This window comes from Rhipicephalus microplus, unplaced genomic scaffold (assembly GCF_043290135.1).
Source record: "Rhipicephalus microplus isolate Deutch F79 unplaced genomic scaffold, USDA_Rmic scaffold_22, whole genome shotgun sequence".
Classification (NCBI taxonomy): domain Eukaryota; kingdom Metazoa; phylum Arthropoda; class Arachnida; order Ixodida; family Ixodidae; genus Rhipicephalus; species Rhipicephalus microplus.
Genome location: NW_027464595.1, coordinates 5884807 through 5904257, shown reverse-complemented (window position 1 = coordinate 5904257; position 19451 = coordinate 5884807). Strand labels below are relative to the sequence as shown.

Below are 19451 nucleotides of genomic sequence, written 5' to 3'. Positions count from 1 at the left end.
CACTAGGCCTAATTCGCATGTGTGCATTTCACTTCACTGCGTGTCATCAACTTGCCGCCGTGACGATGCATCAGGGTACCGAGTTCAAGTTTGTTTATGTCAGCATACGACTCTTTGTGTATAGACAATGAATAGCGAAAAGCAGAGCCTTTTGCTGGAGATTTGCTTTTGTTGGGAACTAAGCTACAAGTACATCACAGTGGTCTGAACAGCTACAAGGTTCCAGTTTCTTGTTACCTTATTCAGCAATGTAGCCCCATATGTAGTTAAATAGTCCTTGCAGCATAAGAGGTACGTCACACGTGGTCAATGAGGATTAAGACCCCTGCTCAACTGTTGCCATTTTTCAAGATTTGCAGGAGAAAGCAGTGGCAAAAGGCATGGAGCTTGTTCTTTGCAACGTTGCTTGCTATTAGATATTGCATGTTTTTTTTATTGAGTGTGGGTGACTGCGTTTTAATGCATCATTATTTACCTAGCGCGAGCCTTCGAGCGATACATTATTGTGTGAAGTACCCTTTACTGCCTCCTTTGAAAAGTGGATACTCTGAAACTGAAAACAAAGAATGGTGCGCTGAAATGTAATCTGGAACACAGAAGCAAGTACAGTCGTATTGGGTGTAAAACGGCTGGAGATGAACAATCTGAAACAGCTCAGGCGAAGCAAAGTGTGGTATAAAGGTGACTTGGACAGTCAGTTGCTGCTTGATTTCCCAGGCAGTCAACAGTCTTGTCGAATATAATTGTTGCTGTCAATTTTCCCCCTACTAAAAAGTCTACGATGGTTGTTTTTGTTGGTCGCAATAACCGTTTCATACCACCAAGTCTACCGAGTGCACTGTTTCTGTATGAGAACCATGAGAGGGCTATTTGCTTTGTCTGCCTGTTCAGGGATCTCTGATGTGACATACAATTGGTTTTGTAGTGTAAAATTGTGCTAGAAAGCACCTTGTTTTGTTATCTGAAAATTGTAACACATCTCTTTTATGTGAGTTTCAACGCAGACGGTTGAGACACCGCAGGCCCACAGTAAAGGTGTCCTTATGATTGCGTGCACCCTGTTTGCTGATACATGTGAGGCGTCCGTCCAGGTTTCATTCCTTGGACACGAACAGCCAGCAACGGCTGACGCAAGTGTAGCTGCGTTGTGCTTGGAAGACCACCAACCAAAGGGTTTCCTTGGCTACGAGTCCTTGGTAGACAAGGAAAATAATGATGCCATCAGAGACCTAACTGGTGTGACCAATACTGTGTTCCTGTCCTTATTGCACTTAATGCCAAATGTAAATGCTGGGTCGTCCTCTTAATGACACCAAGCAGGGCATATTCACAATGCACAATTTATTTATTTATTATAATTTAAGTTGAATAGTAATATAGATTTTCTTGTTTATGAATTGGTGCAGACTCCTTTTATGTATTTCTATGTCCCTTAGGAACGATCACTGCCTCTTAACACTTCTTGCTTTTTTTTGATTGTGAAATAATTAACTGCACAGATGTATAAAAGATGCTGATTATAATGGGAATTTGTTTCGAATTCATTGTGCCAGGCCTACGTTATTGCCCCGCCACGGTGGCCTAGTGGCTAAGGTACTCGGCTGCAGACCCTCAGGTCGCGGGATGAAATCCCGGCTGAGGTGGCTGCATTTCCGATGTAGGCGGTAATGTTGTAGGCCCGTGTACTCAGATTTGGGTGCAAGTTAAAGAACCCCAGGTGGTAGAAATTTCCGGAGCTCTCCACTACGGCATCTCTCATAATCATATGGTGGTTTTGGGACTTTAAACGCCAGAAATCAATCAAATCAGACTTATGGTATTGCTGTATTCTGGTGTTCCCCCTTGTTTTCACACATAGTAGTACACAATGTATCTGGTAATTACTGGTATGTTTGAAGCCAAGTGATCTGTCAACCACAACTCAAACAATGAGCTTTGTTCACGGTTTGATAGTATTTAAGGTTAGTAATGCGGATAACTTTTTTGCATAGTGGTACTTAAGCACCGATTTATTACGCGCTAATTTATTGCGTTGAAATTAGTTTACCTTTAGAATATTTTGGACAGAAAATTTTTTTTCGTCAGGTGGGAGCATTCAGAATTTCCCAGATTGTCATCAGGGTGTTGTTGGTAAGAAAATGTATTCTAAAAGAACCATTTCTTATTTTAATACCAAGTTTGGTCTACATAATAAGCAAACATATTGGCAAAACCTACATCCATATTGGCGAAATTCCTCGAAGCGTATAGCATACAGCAGAAAAATTGCAGCAATACTATTGAGCTTCAAAAAAATTGCACAAAAGGTTTCGCCTATCGTGTAAACTAATTTTGGTATTTCAACAAGAAACAATAATCTAAGAATAAGTTTCCTGAGATACACCGTCCAAGTGATATCTGGGAAATACTGAAAGCTTTCCAGGTTACATATTTTTTTCTCTCCAAAATATTCTTGCAATTAACTGTTTTCTTTCAGTGAACTTTTGTTTTCAAACACCCTTGAGAATTTTGCCAAAACGGCTGGGACATTTGGCATTGAATAACTTACAAGTGTTTGTGTGAGACACAACACTGCACTTTTAACCTTATAACAGCAAATCGGCTGAAAACGTTTTGCAAGATTGTGGAAGATTCTAGATTAGTGAGAGCAAAAATTGTTTTGTGCCATCTCTACTACAAACGTCATTTCCTTAAATTGCCTTTTTTACAGGTACGAGGTGAGAGGTATTTGGACCTGGCAGTTGGTAGCAAGCTCCTGTTGCGTCTTATGAAAATGAAGCAAGGCCTAACGTTTCTCTGCTAACGCAGAGAAACGTTAGGCCTTGGCATTCTTTGGCATTCAACGCACTAGTTCGTTGTGGATTTTTTATGCCACTTTCGGTGTCTGCTATGTCACTACTCAAAAGTGGATCAAGTGGTTTGCAAGGAATGTTGTCCACGCACAATGCCTCCCTCTTTCCGCCTCAACCATCCCATTTGTAGAGTTATTGTTGATTGTTCAGAAGTGAGAACAGAGAAGCCAGGTATGTTCGCTGACAGGGTTAACTGCTGGAGTAACTACAAGAGTGACTTTACTCTAAAATTTCTATTTGAGATCACTCCATATGGTTATACACCATATATTTCAGATGTGTTTGGGGGCAGGTCAAGTGACACATACATTATTAAAACTTTGGGTTGATCAACTTGTTAGAACCTGGGAATATAGTGCTGGCGGACAAAGTCTTTCCGCATGTCTCATTTGCAAAGGCCAACCAGATGTTCACGAAGACGGAGATGCAAGAAACTTATAAGGTTGCATCTCATCGCATTCATGCAGAGAGATGCATTCAGCGTATAAAGAGTTTTGCAATACTGAATGAAAGGCTAACTCCTGAACTTAAGTGTCACATTAACAAGATAACACATCTGTGCAGTGTGTTAGCCAACTTACAAGGTCCTGTAATCAAGACCGTGTAATGACTCCTGTTATCTACAAATTTGTGATTAGCAGAGTACGAGCACTCCAAACACAGTGAAATCAAATTATGGCCGTGATTTATTTATTTAACAATAGCAATGACTGCAAACATTTCTGCTGTTGTTTACTTTTGGATTATCACGTGTCTTTATACAATGTTTATAAAACCTTTACACATCATTTTAATGGCTGTCCTGTTTTCGTGCCCCATCTTGTCGTCTTGTGCATAAATTGAGGTGACTGGAATTTGTATTAAAGGAAGAAAATTGTGTAATTAAGCTTTTGGCAGTTGGATTGTTTCCGTGCAACTGCTTCTTTTGATACGCCGTATGCACATGCAGCGCTTGTGAAGGATCGCGGTGTAACAAGTTGTTGCGCCAAGCTCCCGAAGTCCGCTTGACGTATCTTGATACGGTGAGCTTTGGGGCTGGCAGAAATTCTCAAAGCCCGTGCGCAGTGCCACCGTGGGCATACATTTTAAAGAGTAGTCTGCTTAGCAATGTCGTTGCGTTCGTCTTCAGTATTGAACGTGAGTGCATCTCACGTTCAATAGGTATTATCAGCAGAGCAAAGCAACTTTTGCCACGTTGGTTAAAACTCCAGCTATATTACGCACTAATTCATTCCCATTTACAATACTGCCTTCTTGTGTGGGGAACAAGAACAAAAACAAATCTTAAAAAGCTGTATATCCTACAAAAACGTATTGTGCGAGTTATTGAAAATGTGCCATATATAACTCACTCCGCTCCACTTTTCAAAGCGAACACTATATTAACAATGCAACACATACTGAAAAAGAAGCTAGGCATTACAATATTTCAGAAAATAAAGTTATGCCACGATAGTTTTTTTCGACAATTTCTGGGAAAAGGACACGCTTACGAAACCAGAAAAACTAGGTATGTTAAAGGTTTTACACGAACTAACTATGGTATGCAAAAACAATCTTACGTTATAGCAGACTTTTTAAATCATCATCCTACCGTGATAAACTTGGTACAAGAAACGATGCACATGAAATGCTTCAAAAGAAAGTTAACTGCATATCTCCTATCAATACAAGAATAATTCTGTTTTCTTTTTTTCAATTTTTTTCTTTTTTTTTTTCTCTTTTTTTTACCTTGCTGCAGTTTATACTGTATATGTATATAGAAAATCTTTCTGTTTCATATGTATATAGAACAATGTATATATGTAGAAAATCCTGTATATGTTTGGCCAAAATATGTATACTATATGTAACCTTGTGTATTTTGCTTAGATAACTGCCACTGATGTTTGAGTTGTGTGTGTCTAAAAAGGGGTGTGACACCCAGTCAGGCATTCGTGCCTTTTTGTCACTCCTCCTAGACAGGGCAAATGTACATATTACTTGTCTTTGTCTGAAATAAATACGAATACGAATACGAATACAGTTAAAACGACCTCAAGAATCGAGTAATCGCTTACTTCCTCGACTGGGATGCTTTGTGCTCCATATATATTGCTCCGCTGTCCTAGCCGTCCGAGCACCTCGTCTAAATGAGCCAGGTTTTCAGCAATTTTTTGCTCTTGGCTGAGCTTGATGCCTGAGGGGCAGTTGGAATTGATGATGGCTGTGAGCATGGGTTGCCTCGCCAGCTTCTCCTATGGGGGTTCAGGAGGGTACATCTCGGAGAACACGACTCCCTTGTTGTGCATTCCCAGCTGCTTGGCAGATGGCCTCTTCTAAACGTTCTCGACGGATGTTTCTGTCGAAGTGTCCTGCTTATTGACGTACACAACCACTGCCGCTGCATGTTTGCAGCGGCATGAGATTCCACTTCGGCAGTTGCAGTGAGCATGTGTCACCTTCCTAGTGGCATCGAGAAGAAGAGAAAAGAAACATACGCGGGACATTTTATTAGAGCTCAAGATTGATGAACGGTTTTAATTAACCTTATTAACTCGTCAGTGACAGTTCACTAATTTGCACAGTACAATGCTAGGCGAGTAATTTGCTGGGTTAATTTGTTAGGACCACTAATTAAGGGGCGAACTGAACTACGCATTAGCGACCTGGCAGTGCTTTGCGCACTCGGCAGGATCCTGCTAAGACGCAGAGTAACAAAGCTGCATAGTATTTATGAAAAAAAAACGAAGCTTTGTGAACTTCTCTTGCGAAGGAAGCGCAATGTTTCTTTTAGAGAGCAGCGTAAACAACAAAAGAGGTTGTAGCAAATGAGCAAAACTGATGGTGGCCAAAGTGACCGTGCCGCCGCCGTCGTCTGCGCCACATCAGTGGAAGCGAAAGACGAAGAGGGGCCAATCGTAACACGTTTTTTTTCGCCTGCACCTCAAGTTCTTGGCATGAGCCGCGCGAGCGCCGATGTAAAGGCGTTCATTATGAGCGATGATGTTGCATCGTTTCTACGCGCGACAATTTCAAGCAAAACACTCGGTGGCTGCGAATCGACATGACACGAAGCCGCGAACAAATAACCATGCCGCCTTGCCACACGCCAAAGTTTCCATAGCGAATGGTCGTAGAGCCGTCGATTAGTTTTATTGTTTCGAGCATTTTGCAAATACACGGGTAGTGAGCATGCTCTAATAATATTCTAAGCATGAAAGAATGAGAGCTTACCTTGAGAGCTATGGAGTAAGCCTCTTGGGTGACACATGCCTGACGCATGCAATTAGCCGTTAGTATTCACAACACCGTAAAAAAGCGCTCACTCACGTCAAAAACGTGAGGAATCTCGTGCAGGTTTTCTCCTTTTTTTAATGGTGGCATCGCGGAAGAACTATCCCACAACAATATCTCTAAACCCAGCTCGAAGAACTAACGCGCCAGCCACGGGCGCTTGAGCCGCCGTAGCTGTCCAATCAGTGAGACACTGTCGTCTGCTAAGGCTCTCGCCGTTACATGCTCGCCGCACCACAAGTGGCGCTGGATGGATGGATGGATGGATGGATGGATGGATGGATGGATGGATGGATGGATGTATATGACTGTACCCCTTAGATCGGGCGGTGGCTAGCGCCACCAAGTCGTAATACTTATTGAAACATAAAATAGATTTATTTTTTTCCCTTAAATAGTGAGGTTGAGGATTCGTACTTTGCAGCGAAAGGTTCAATTTTCACTCGTGCCTTCACTTTAGCCACCAATCAGATAACCTCCTTCTAGTTAATTCTATCCGCATAAACTCTATTTTGCCCTCACTGTCCCTAAACCCCAGTGCTTTGAAAAACTCTGCGCCATCATGCAGAACTATAATGTGAAGCCCTTTACAGAACATTATCAAGTGTTCGGCAGTTTCTTCTTCCTCTCCACACGCACTGCATACCGTGTCTACCCTTTCGTATTTGGCCCGATATATCTTTGTTCGATATACTCCCGTCCTGGCCTCAAACAGTATAGAACTACCCCGAATATTGTCATAGATCCTTTCCTTGGCTATTTCCTGCTTAAAAGTTCGATAGATCTCTAGTGCGGACTTCATAATCATGCCATTTCTCTACACATCGGTCTCAGCTTCCATCACCTTCTTCTTAACCGATGATTCTTTTTAGTTTGGCCCCCTGCTGTTTTCCAAGTATTCACCAGTCAATTTTCTGGTTCGCTTGCGCCGTTTTCTATCGACATTCTTCATGTACAAGTAGCTGAATACCTTCGTAGCCCACCGTTCCTCCCCCATTTCTCTCAATCGCTTCTCAAATTTTATCTTGCTGCTAGCTTCCCTGCCCTCAACTGATGTCCATCCCATATAGTAACGGGTGCAAGAGAAGAAACGTCAAAAAATAGTTTATTATGGGCGAACTTGTGCCCTGAAAATTATGTGCGAAAAGATGAAAGAGTCTGCTAGAGCGTTCCAAAACAACAACTGTTCATCTGCCAACGCACCTTCTTCTTTGCAGCTCCAACCCACACTGACTCGTGCCTGTGAACAAGAGGCATGAGTCGTGCGGCCTCAAGCAAGAGTGCGCACAAGACTGTGGACGCTGATTCTTCTTAATGTCGGATATTGTAAACAGTCTCTGTGGCATTAGTCCCTCTTCGAAATACGCATCGTCCCGATGCGCGATGGAGGGAGGCAAAAAGAAAAAGGGAGCGTTTTCATTCCCTCTCATAATAGGGCTTCATACGATTGACGTGTACGAATCCTGCGCTGTTTTGCCGCTTTGAACAAATGTGGCCATCGGCGATGACTTCGTAGTTTAGGTCACTAATTCGTCGGAGAACCTTATAAGGGCCAAAGTATCGACAAAGAAGCTTTTCTGATAAGCCGCGGCGTCGGTGTGGTGTCCATATGCACACTCGCTCGCCTGGGTTGTACTGAACTTTTCTGCTGTGCAGGTTGTAGTGGCTTGCGTCCTTGTTTAGCCGTTGATGTATTCGATGTCGTGCCAACTGGCGTGCTTCTTCAGCCCTTTGCAGAAAGTCGTCAAGTTCAGATGGCTCGGAATCGTCGTTGTCTACTGGCAACATGGCATCGAGTGTCGTGTTGACAGTGCGACCGTAGACCAGCTGAAATGATGTGACGCGGATGGTCGTCTCCTGCACGGCCGCATTGTAGGCGAAAGTTGCGCATGGCAAGATTTCTTCCCACAATTTATGCTCAATGTCAACGTACATCGACAGTATGTCAGCAATGGTGTGGTTCATGCGTTCTGTCAACCCGTTGGTTTGGGGATGGTATGCAGTGGTCTTTCTATGGATGGTGTTAGTCATTGTCATTACGGACTGCATCAAATCAGCCGTGAACGCTGGTCCTCGATCGGTAATCACGAGTGGGGCTCCATGGCGAAGAACAATAATCTGAACGAAAAACTTCGCGAATTTTGTTGCCGTTTTTTGCTCAAGATAGCCGGTTTCAGCGTATCCTGTCAAATAGTCTGTCGCAACTATTATCCACCTTTTTCCTGATGCCGACATTAAAAATGGTCCGAGGAGGTCCATTCCAACCTGTTGAAATGGAGTTTTAGGTAGCTCTATAGGCTTGAGAAGGCCGGCCGTCTTTAGGGGTGGTGTTTTTCCCCTTTGACACTCGCGACATGTCTTGACGTAATGCTTCACGGACGCTAGCAACTTGCGCCAGTAGTATTTTTGATGAATTTTGGCGAAAGTTTGACTTGCGCCCAAGTGACCCACAGACCGTTCATTATGACAGGCTTCTAAGACTTCTTCATGCCTCATGGCTGATGGTACAACGAGTAAGAACTTCTCCATGTTGTGTTCAAAATTCATCTTGCAAAGTTCATTATCTTGGAGGCAGAATCAGGATAACTATCTCCTAAATACGAGAGGAACTCGTTCGTCGTGCCCTTCGAGATACTTTATAAATGGGAGCAGTTCCATATCAGCCTATTGATGTTCGGCGATTTTTGGGGTTTTTATCACACAAAGGAGTGGGAAGTCCTCTTCTACTGAAAGAGTCGAGTGGACTGGTGAAGGTGATAAGCAGTCAGCATCATCATGCTTTCTGCCAGACCTATATACGACCGTAATTTAATATTCTTGAAGCCTGAGACTCCATCTCGCAAGCCGTCCTGATGGGTCTTTTAAGCTCGCCAGCCAAAAAAGTGAGTGGTGGTTGCAGACAGCACGGAACGGGCTGCCGTAGAGGTATGGCCTGAACTTGCTGATCGCCCATATGACTGCCAAGCACTCTTTTTCGGTTGCAGAGTAGTTTCGCTCCGCTTTTGAGAGGGTGCGGCTAGCATATGCGGTCACTTTCTCTTCTCTATTTCGCCATTGCACCAGGACCACACCTAGGCCAAGATTGCTGGCATCTGTATGAACTTCCGTATCTGCGGTTTCGTCAAAGTGGGCCAGTATAGGTGGGGCTTGCAAACGTTCCTTTAGTTCGTTGAATGCACTGTCTTGTTCGGTGCACCAAATAAATGGCACGTCCTCTTTTGTGAGTCTTGTTAGAGGTTCGGCAATTTTCACGAAATTTTTCATGAACCGCCTATAATAAGCACATTAACCCAAAAATTGGCGTACTTCCTTCTTGTTATTTGGCTTGCGAAACAGCCCCACGGCCACAGTCTTCTCCAAGTCCAGGCCAACACCTTGAGCGCTGATTACATGACCGAGGAAACGAAGCTTCTTGAATCCAAACTGGCATTCTTCCGGTTTAATCGTCAAGCCGGCTGACTGGACAGCCTGAAGTACCGAACGTAGTCGCTCTACATGGTGTTCAAACGTTGCTGAAAACACCACAAGGTCGTCCAGGTAGACAAAGCACGACTGCCATTTGAGGCCTGAAAGGACGCTGTCCATCATACGCTGGAAGGTGGCAGGCGCACAACAGAGGCCGAATGGGAGTGCTTTAAACTCATATAGACCATCCGGGGTTACGAAAGCAGTCTTTTCACGGTCCCTTTCGTCCACTTCAATTTGCCAATAACAGCTTTTTAAATTCAATGAAGAGAAATACCTTGCGTGCCGTAGCCGATCCAACGTATCATCAATACGCGGCAAAGGGTAGACATCCCGCTTGGTCACGCTGTTCAGCTTTCTGTAATCAACGCAGAATCTCAGCGTGTTGTCCTTTTTCTTCACAAGGACTACAGGCGACGCCCACGGACAATTGGATGGCTGTATGGGATCATCCTCCGGCATCTCTTTCACTTGGCTCTTTATGATCTCACGTTCCATCGGTGATACTCTGTACGGATTTTGGTGTACCGGCCTTGTAGCTTCATCTGTCATTATCCGGTGTTTAACAACCTTGGTACTTCGTACTTTTGACGAAGTAGAGAAACATCCGGTGAAGTCTCTTAGGAGGTCTTGAATGATTTTCTTCTCGGTTGGGGATAGACTTCGGCTGTTTGCAACACTTGCTATGACATCGGGCGCAGGTTTCGAAGTAGGTGGCTCTGACACCAGACCACATAAGTCCGTCACTGTTTTAAAACCATGCAGGAAGGCGATAGCAGTGTCCTTTGCAACGTGCTGAATTTCGTTTCCGAAATTCGTGAGCAATACATCGGCACATCCACCACGTAACTGAATAATGCCTCGAGCTACACAAATGCCTTTCTTGAGCAGTAGTTTAATGTTTGCATCCGCTATACCTTCAGAATCAACGAGTGCTTCAATTCTTACACCGAATATTACGCTGCATCGTGGCGGCATGGTAACATCACAATCTATAACACGTAATGCAGTGTGTTCTGGCTCATTTGTGTCTATGGCTAGTTTGGTCGAAAAAGAGACAATAGAATTATGCAGGTCGATTATAGCTCCGTTTGCTAGCAGAAAATCCATTCCGAGTGTTGAATCTCTAGAGCATTCCGGAAGTACGACAAAGTAAGCAACGTAAGTAGCGCCTTGAATTCTGATTCGAGCGGTACATCTTCCCATAGGTGTGATAAGATGACCCCAAGCCGTGCGTATCTGGCGTCCTCTCGAAGGCGTGAGGACTTTCTTTAAATTCTTTGCGGCAGCGTAACTGACAACCGAATAATCAGCACCTTTGTCAACTAAAACGGTAAATGCACACCCGTCTACGGTAAAGCGTAAGTCTGAAGAAATCTTGTCTTTACCTAACCTAGTTGCAGTGTTCCGCTCGTCGTTGCTGCACTGGGACCTTGACGGAGGATCTTCAGTTGGTCGGACATCAGCGGCCTTGCCTCCATAGGTCGCTGGCTTCAGTTTTCCTGGTGGGCACTGCTTGAACGACGGTGTGTTGAGGTTGAAGGTGGAGAAGGTGAACTAAATCGTCGAGGGCTTCGCGATCGATAGCGAGCAGGCGCTAGTGATCTAGGCTGATGCTGGATACCGGCAGTTAAAAACAGAAGGCCGGACAAGTAATCTTCAATTTCAACGGGTCTTTCGCCATTTCGGGGGCATGGCGAGTTTGGAGAAAACCCACGGAGACCGACTTGTCGATATGGGCACATTGTGTACAGGTGTTCAGCTTCGCCGCAGTGAAAACAGACAGGCGTCCTGTTGGGTGTGCGCCACACGTCGCTTTTTCGTGGCCTCGAATTAGCTGAATAGTTTGAGCCACGCGGAGCCGGTCGGTAGCCACTGGGAGCTGCAAACGAAGCAGTATGCACGGTGGACTGGCGTACGGCATCAGCGTAAGTCAGTACGGGGCGTTCCTGCAATCGCTGTTCAAGTCGAACAGGTTGCGCCTTGGGTTCGACTTGAAGAATGGCGTGGCGAACTTTATCTGCGATCAGGGTAGTCAGAGATGAAACTGGCGTTGCGAGTTGTCGGGGCAGCAGCTTCTGGAGCTCTTCCTTCACAATGGATCGCACCATTTCCCTCAATGCTTCGCTGCTGCTTCCAAGGTTTGCTGAGAGGACATCCGCAAGAACACTACTCTAGTCATGATTGTAGTGACGGGAGCACTGCTGCAATGCCCGCTCTAAGGAGGTGGCTTCGTTGCGGAATTCAGCAACTGTACGAGGTGCGTTGCGTACAAAACCGGCAAATAACGCCTGTTTGATACCTCGCATCAAGTGACACAGCTTTTTCTTTTCGTCCATGTTCGTGTCAGCGCGTTTGAAAAGGCGGGACATGTCCTCAATATAAATGCCAACGCTTTCGTTCATGCGCTGGTTTCTGGACTGTAGAGCGTTCTCCGCCTTCTCCCGACGATCGTTGCTGGCATATGTAGCTACTATTTGTCGTCGGAATTCTTTTCATGTCGGTATGAACGCTTCGTGGTTTTCATACCGCATCCGCGCTGCATCCTCCAATGCGAAGTACACGCGACGCAGTTTCTTTGCTTCATCCCAGCCATTGGTTTTCGCAACACGCTCGAAGTGTTCTAACCAATCCTCCACATCCTCGAACGTGTCGCCGTGGAAGGGCTCAGGCAAGCACGGTGGGGACAGAATAAGTTCCGATGATGTCACCTGGCAAGCCATCGTTTCGTTGTCTGTGGACGCTGCTTGTGTTGCTGGAGCACTGGGGAGGGGTGCGACTTCAGGTGGCTCTCCTCGGAGGCGGCGGCTTGAACGCTGGTGTACCGGGGTAAGTTCGCCAAGTTCCACTCGTTGAGGATCGGGGCTTCCCTCTCTTGCGCCAAGGGGTTTCCTATCATACCCTGCACTGTCCACCAAAATGTAACGGGTGCAAGCGAAGAAACGTCAAAAACTAGTTTATTATAGGCGAACTTGTGCCCTGAAAATTATGTGCGAATAGATGGAAGAGTCCGCTAGAGCGTTCCAAAACAAAAACTGTTCATCTGCCAACGCACCTTCTTCTTCTTCGCAGCTCCAACTCACACTGACTCGTGCCTGTGAACAAGAGGCATGAGTCGTGCGGCCCCAAGCAAGAGTGCGCAGAGGACTCTGGACGCTGATTCTTCTTAATGCCGCATATTGTAAACAGTCTCTGTGGCAATGTCACCTTATACTCCCTGATTCGGTGTATTCCCGTGAGCTCCTAAGGCAAGCCTACCTATTCCACGTTGCTTAATTTCTAATCTTGCATGAGCTTCTGATCTCATGCACAAGACCGCATTGCCGAACGTCAGACCAGGAACCATGACCCCTTGCCATATTCCTCTCACAACATCATACCTAATGTATTTCCACAGTGCCCTGTTTTTCATTACCGCTGCATTTCTGTTACCTTTAGTCGTCACGTATATTTCGTGTTCCCTTAGGTACTCGGCCCCATCGCTTATTCATACACCCAGATATTTGTATTTGTTATATCTAGCGTGACCTCCTGTATTCGAAGCTCACTACCTTTATTGTCATTAAAAATCATGACTGCTGATTTTTCCTTACTGATTCTGAAATCGAACCTATCTCCCTCATTAGCGCAGATGTCCACCAATCTCTGCAAATCTTCCTTGTTGTCGGCCATTAGCACTATATCACCTGCGTACATCAATGCTGGTGCCTGTTCGATGAGTTTTCCTTGTTTGACGAAAGACAGGTTGAAGCCCAGTCCACTTTCCTCTAATTTGGCCTCGAATCCTTGTAGGTACATCATGAATAATAAGGGTGGCAGGAGACACCCCTGCCTAAGCTCCATTTTGCCTCTGCAGGCTTGGATATCTGTTTTTCCCACTTTATAATTACCTTGTTACCTTTATAGATATCTTTTGAAGATTAGTGACTACATCTTCCACGCCTAGTGTGTCCAGTATTCCCCACAATTTCTCTTAAACCTCGCTATCGTACGCTCCCTTGATATCCAAAAATGCTAGCCACAGGGGCCTGTGTTCCTTTTCTGCTATTTCGATGCACTGCGTCAGTGAGAACAGATTGTCTTCCAACCTCCTGTGTTTCCGAAACCCATTCTGTAGTTCCCCCAGCACCCCGTCATCCTCTATCCATGCCTGCAGTCTTTCCTTTAAAATCTGCATCGCCAGCCTGTAGACCACTGATGTCACTGTTATAGGACGGTTTATTTGTTTATGTCAGCTTTGTCGCCCTTTCCTTTATAGATCATGCTCATCCTGCTGAGTTTCCATCCATCGGGAACTTCACCATCGAATATTATTGTGCTCACTGCCTCTCTCAAAGCCTGCTTAGACTTCGGACCTAATGTCTTTATCAGCCTAATTGGAATGCCATCTGGGCCTGTTGATGTACTACCAGGAACCCTTTTCTCAGCCCTTTCCCACTCTTGTGAAAATGGAGCCATTGTGCCAACAGATTCATTCTTATCCTTTGTGGTGCATAAAGCACTTGTTTGTTGAAATTTTTCTGTCACCCTCGTTCTTATATATTCAATAGCTTCGTCCCCTTCTAGCCTAGTACCTTGAGTTATAGTTATAAACCTCTCCTCTAGGGTCGTCTCATTTCTTAGGGGGTTTACATGGTTCCAAAATTTCGCAGCTGCCTTTGTATCTTTTTTATGTACTTCTGCCAGCCACAGGGCTCCCTTTCTTCTAAACTTTCTATTGATCAGAAGGGATGCATCCCTTCTACAGCTTAGAAAGATTTGGCATTTTTTTAAACATCACCTATCGGTTCACCCCGCTGCTTAGCATGTCTGTGTTCCCTGGAGGCTTCCTGATGTTTCGCTATGGCTCCCTTAACTTCCTCATTCCACCAACTTTTGGGTTTGTGTCTTCTTTTCTGGGGTGACTTGTCACGTGCCTTAGCAAGCTCTAGCTCAAACAGTCTAATTAAATTCGTGTATGTCAACACCGTTTTTTTATCCTCAGTGAATACCTTCTCACTTTGTTTAGTGGCTACTTCGATTTGCCTTTCTGAATAAAAAATTTCCTGTAGTTGCTCATCTTGTCTCCTTCCCATTTTCACTGCTCTTCTAAAACTCCGCTTGATACGTTTGGGATCACTACCCAGACTTCTGGAGCCACCTTCATCTATGTGCATTCCCCGGAGCTTATCATATATCCTAAGTGACATCAGTGTGTAATCTATCGTCGACTGCAGCCTTCCTACCTCCCATGTTATTAGCCCTTCACACTTCTCGGTACTTTTGCAAATGATCAAATCAAGCCTTTCACACATATTCATTATCATTGTGCCTGTCGGGTAAGTATACCCGTCTATATCTTCTATGTATGCATTCATAATTCCTAGTATAATTATCTCGCTCTCTCTTCCTAACTCCTGAACGTCCTTTGTTATACACTCTACATTGCCTGGTGTTCCTGTCTAGCCTTTGCTCCCATCCACAAGTATACGAAACCAAGGAGTGTCAATTGCCCTGCCACTTTCCCTTTTAGCCATAAATGTTTCTTGCACTCCTGCTTGACCCTTTACCAGTCTGTACTTTTATGAATGAATGCCCCAATACCACCCCCCTTTCTGCTGGCTACTGTTCTATTACAATATTCCCATGCGTAGTCCGGATTGTTCGGAGGTTGTTCCATGTCCCTAATATTTGTTTCTACAAAACCGTATACCATCGGCCTCTCTTTTCTTAGCTGTTCTTCCATCTCTTCCCACTTCAGCCTATTCCTACCACCCTGCATGTTAATATACCCTATGTCTGAATTGGCTCGGCGCTCGTGGCTTTGTCTATTTATGCCCCACAGTTAGAATGACGCACCAATTACCAGCATGTGGGGTGCAGCGCGATTAATGCGGCTCATGTAGAGTGCGTAGCCAGTTTCCGACCCGTCAACTAAGGAAGCTGACCGATTCCGCGAAGGCGGACGCGGAAGACCCGAGCGCGGGAAAGAAAAGAGACTTCTTCGTTCTCACGGTTCACAAGCAGAGCAGTCAAGGTCGCCCCCGTTCGGGATTAGTAGGGGAAAGCTTACACGGAAAAGCGTCTGGCAAGAGACAAGTTAGGCGCCACCTTCTGAGTTTAAGCCTTTGTTGTCATGCACGCGTGTCATTGAGAATGACGCGGGGATGCGACCACTTGTCTGACTGAGACATAGTGGCAGCAGAGGGACGAGCATAATTTCCCCCGCTGTTGTTAAGATGTCGGGGCGCCTCGCTGTCGCATGTGCACCTGGTAAGCGCACAGAGTGCAACGGTGTACTCACCGCTCTTAAGGACGCTTCTACGAAGCAACATTTACCCCCGAATGCAGAGATGTTACTTGACTCGTACTTGACAAGTTCTTGACTCAAGACAGTCTTGCTGGTCGCCATAAATTGTTCTCGAACTTGCGGATGACTTGAAGGCGACTTGGCTCGGTCGAAGTCAGAACAAGTTTCAAGTCAGCTGCGGGGCTAGCTTGAAAGCGACTTTACGCGTTATTCCAACATGGCCACCTCACGAATGGACGTCGCGTGAAAGGTGGCCGCTTTTGAGTTTGCTTGCCTCGCCATAAGGATAGCATTTTTTGAGGCGCACTTCCTGCCGAAGATTTTTGGAGCCGCTTTACGTGACCAAGAAAATCCGATAGAGTTGTACGACGAGCAACAATTCCACGCTAGGTACAGATTCATGAAGAACACCGTGGGGCAGCTTCTCGTTATGTTGCCGCTCCGTGAAAGTGGGGACAACCGAAGACAGCCCGCGCATCCAGTGTTACAGCCACTGATGGCTCTCAGGTTTTACAGCCCTGGCACATTCCAACCAGTCACCGGAAATTTCGTCCGCCTTCCGTAGTCGACAGTGTGCCGTGCAGTGGAAAAAGTTACGCTACTCATCGCAAAGCACCTGTACGCGATGCTGGTGCGCTTTCCGCAGCCGGCGGACTGTTATGAAGTGGCTGAGTTTCCTTGCGTTACAGGTTGTGTCAACTACACACACGTGCGTATTAATAGTCCCGGTGTCGACAACGCCGAAGTGTTCCGCAACCGCAAAGGCTATTTCTGTTTTTCTATAACACGACGACAATTTCCGTCTCTTTCGGTAAAAAAAAAATTGACTCGGTGCTGTGTCCGTGTGCTTCGTCTATTCATTCGTCCCGTCTAGGGCACTGTTTCTCGCTCAGAAAGGCATCGCTTGTAGCACAATGCTACGTAAAATTACACACACATCAAAAGAGGTGCCACTGTCACGTTTTTTTTATCCGCGTCACCATCATGCAGCGATACATTGCTGCACCCCGCGAGAAAGAATTCTGCTGAGGGCAATGTTCTGACCCCCGCTTTTTTTCTTGTTTACCAAGCTCAACAAAAGGATACGAAGCACATTTGTTCCCAGAACTTGTTTTTTTTCATAATAACTGCGACCTAGCCAATTACAGGCATGCACACAGGCAAACAGAAAGGCAAATACCGTGAAAATCGCGTCACCTCGTGAGCCAGGTCAGCACAAATACGTGCCATGGCGTTCAATTGAGAAAAGAAACGACGAAAGAACCCAACGCGATTCTTGTTTCGCCTCCAAACAAGCAACCGTTGAGAAACTCACCGCATTTGGGTGACCACTAAAACCAGCGGGCAACCAACGCTTTACAGAAGCAACACTGCGCATCGCTGTGGTGGCAGGCACCACGTGCCGCTCGTTAGCCCTAAAATGGCAAGAATATGCTTGTTGCCCTTCGTTTTTATAGTTAATTTAAAACGTATGGTCTTTTTTTGGTGTAATGCATGCTTTACGCGAACAACTTCATTATTAAACTCGTTAGCAGGCTAGCAGCGTGTTTCTGCTTTGAAGCTCGTTCTTGACTTGACCAAGCAAGACAGCCTGAGCATCTATGAAACGCGAAGGCTGACTTGGGCGTTTTGAAGTCCGCTGCTTGCTTCGCGCCGACTTGCTCAGTTAAGTTGAAGTCGCGAGCCAAGTAACATCTCTGCATTCGGGGGTTAATGAGAGAGCCGACGGGGCTTGAGCGTGAGAACGGCCTTTGACAGAAGTCAGCCGACAGAGGCAGCACGGCCTGGCATGGGAGAGAGTGTCACACGCGGAGGACCTATCCCTTTGCGTGTTGTATTTGGTAACGTAGTTTTTACAAATGTAGTGCCTTTTATGAAAGTGTTTCTGTGATTGGTTGTGATGATGCGAGTCCCAACATGTGATTGGTTTTTGTGAAGACTCTGTTCGACCAAGGGTTGAAAAGAGGATGTTTGAATTTGAAATGAGGGCGGAGGCTCGGGCTTGGCTCGGGCAGTCGCCTAAGGCTGCAATAAAGCGTCTCTTCACCGGACTACGGCTCTTCCTTCGCGCTGCCACCGTGCACTCGAGTCATCGAGGGGACCCTTTCCGAACCTCAAACATCTTCCCTCCTTAGCTAGTGTTGAAGCTAGTCGAGGAGGAAATTAACTGGCGCAGTCGACAGGATGCGGAGAGCCCGCAGCGAGGAAGGCGCCGAAGTCCGGGAAGCTGACAAGACGCACGTTACTTCGGGACCTGCTGGTGCACTGCGAGAAGCAGCATTGACAGTCGGTACGAGCCTTCCGGTCAACATTGGAGCCTGGAGTTCGGCTGTGCGTCAGTGAACGAGAGCAGAGCCAAAGTTCGTCGTTGAGTGACGGACTTACCAAGATGCGCTGCAGGGTGCTGCTTCAGGAGCATAGCAGCAGGGCAGTCAGTCGATGGGACAGACTGAGTCAGCGACAGAGGTAATCGGGCGGAGACCTGCTGCATTGGAAGTGGTCATCGCACATAGCGTTGGTGACGAGACGGACGCAGTTCCAAGTGCCAAGTGCATCGGGCGACGCATCACTGCATGGTGAGGCCTGCTTTGTGCTCTCTCGGGGCCCCCAATTTTTTTTCAACTGAATGCACTTGCGTTCAGACACAGTCTGGGAAATGGCGGATTCAGAGCGAGATGTCATGGAAGGTGACAGTGTGAATGAATCGGATCGCACCCGCGAGTTGCAGCTCGAGATAGAAGTGTTAAAGCTCAAGCTTTAGCTTTAGAAAGTGAAGTCATTGCATGCCTTGTCAGAGGAGTCGTGAAACCTTAACCAGCATTCTAAAATCGCACGGTACGCGAAAGAGCTGAAGGCAATCTTGGCACCTATGCCCACTAATGAGCCTATGATTCTCGCTTGGTTCAAACATGTGGACACTCTCTTTGCGGTATTGGGAATACCTGAGGAAATTCAGGGCACGCTTCTGTTGCCATTTTTAAGCGACAAGATGCGCACGTTCGTCGCCAATCAGGCTAAAGCTGGGGTAATGCCGTACGCAGATGTAAAATTAAGATTGCTCAGGGAGTTGCGTATGAGTCCGAGCGAGTACCGCCGTATGTTTGTGGATATCAAAAGAGAAGCAGGCGAGTCGTGGAGTCAAGTGATGGCGCGCCTGCAGACTATGTTCACGTACTACTTGAAAAGTAGAGAGGTGGAGCCGTTTGAAGATCTTAGGGAGTTACTAATCGCTGATAGACTCAAGCAGTTAATGCCAAGTGAGCTCCGCACACTCTTGCTTCAGCAGGAACTAAAGGGCTGGTTAAGGCCTAAGGATATTACGGAGTTGGCCGCCAATTTTGAAGAAAGCCTTGACTGCAGACAGAGCAGTTATCGCGTTGCAGAATCAGAAAATTTTAATTATGGGCTGCGATCGAAACCCCTTGCTAGAGCCAATTTCAGCCCCAAATCAGGATGGTGTTTTGGCTGCGGAAAACGGGGTCACTTCTAAAGAGATTGCGAGCTCTCACGTGACACAGCTACTAATAAAGCAGAAGTTTCTTGCGTAGCTGCCCAGAATGAGCGATCAT

The 19451-nt window shown here is 46.0% G+C and overlaps 1 pseudogene; it reads left to right on the top strand.

The window, feature by feature from the left end:
* The window catches only part of LOC142786336 (uncharacterized), an 87241-nt pseudogene extending 83782 nt beyond the window's left edge, over positions 1-3459 (top strand).
* The last annotated feature ends 15992 nt before the right edge of the window (positions 3460-19451 follow it).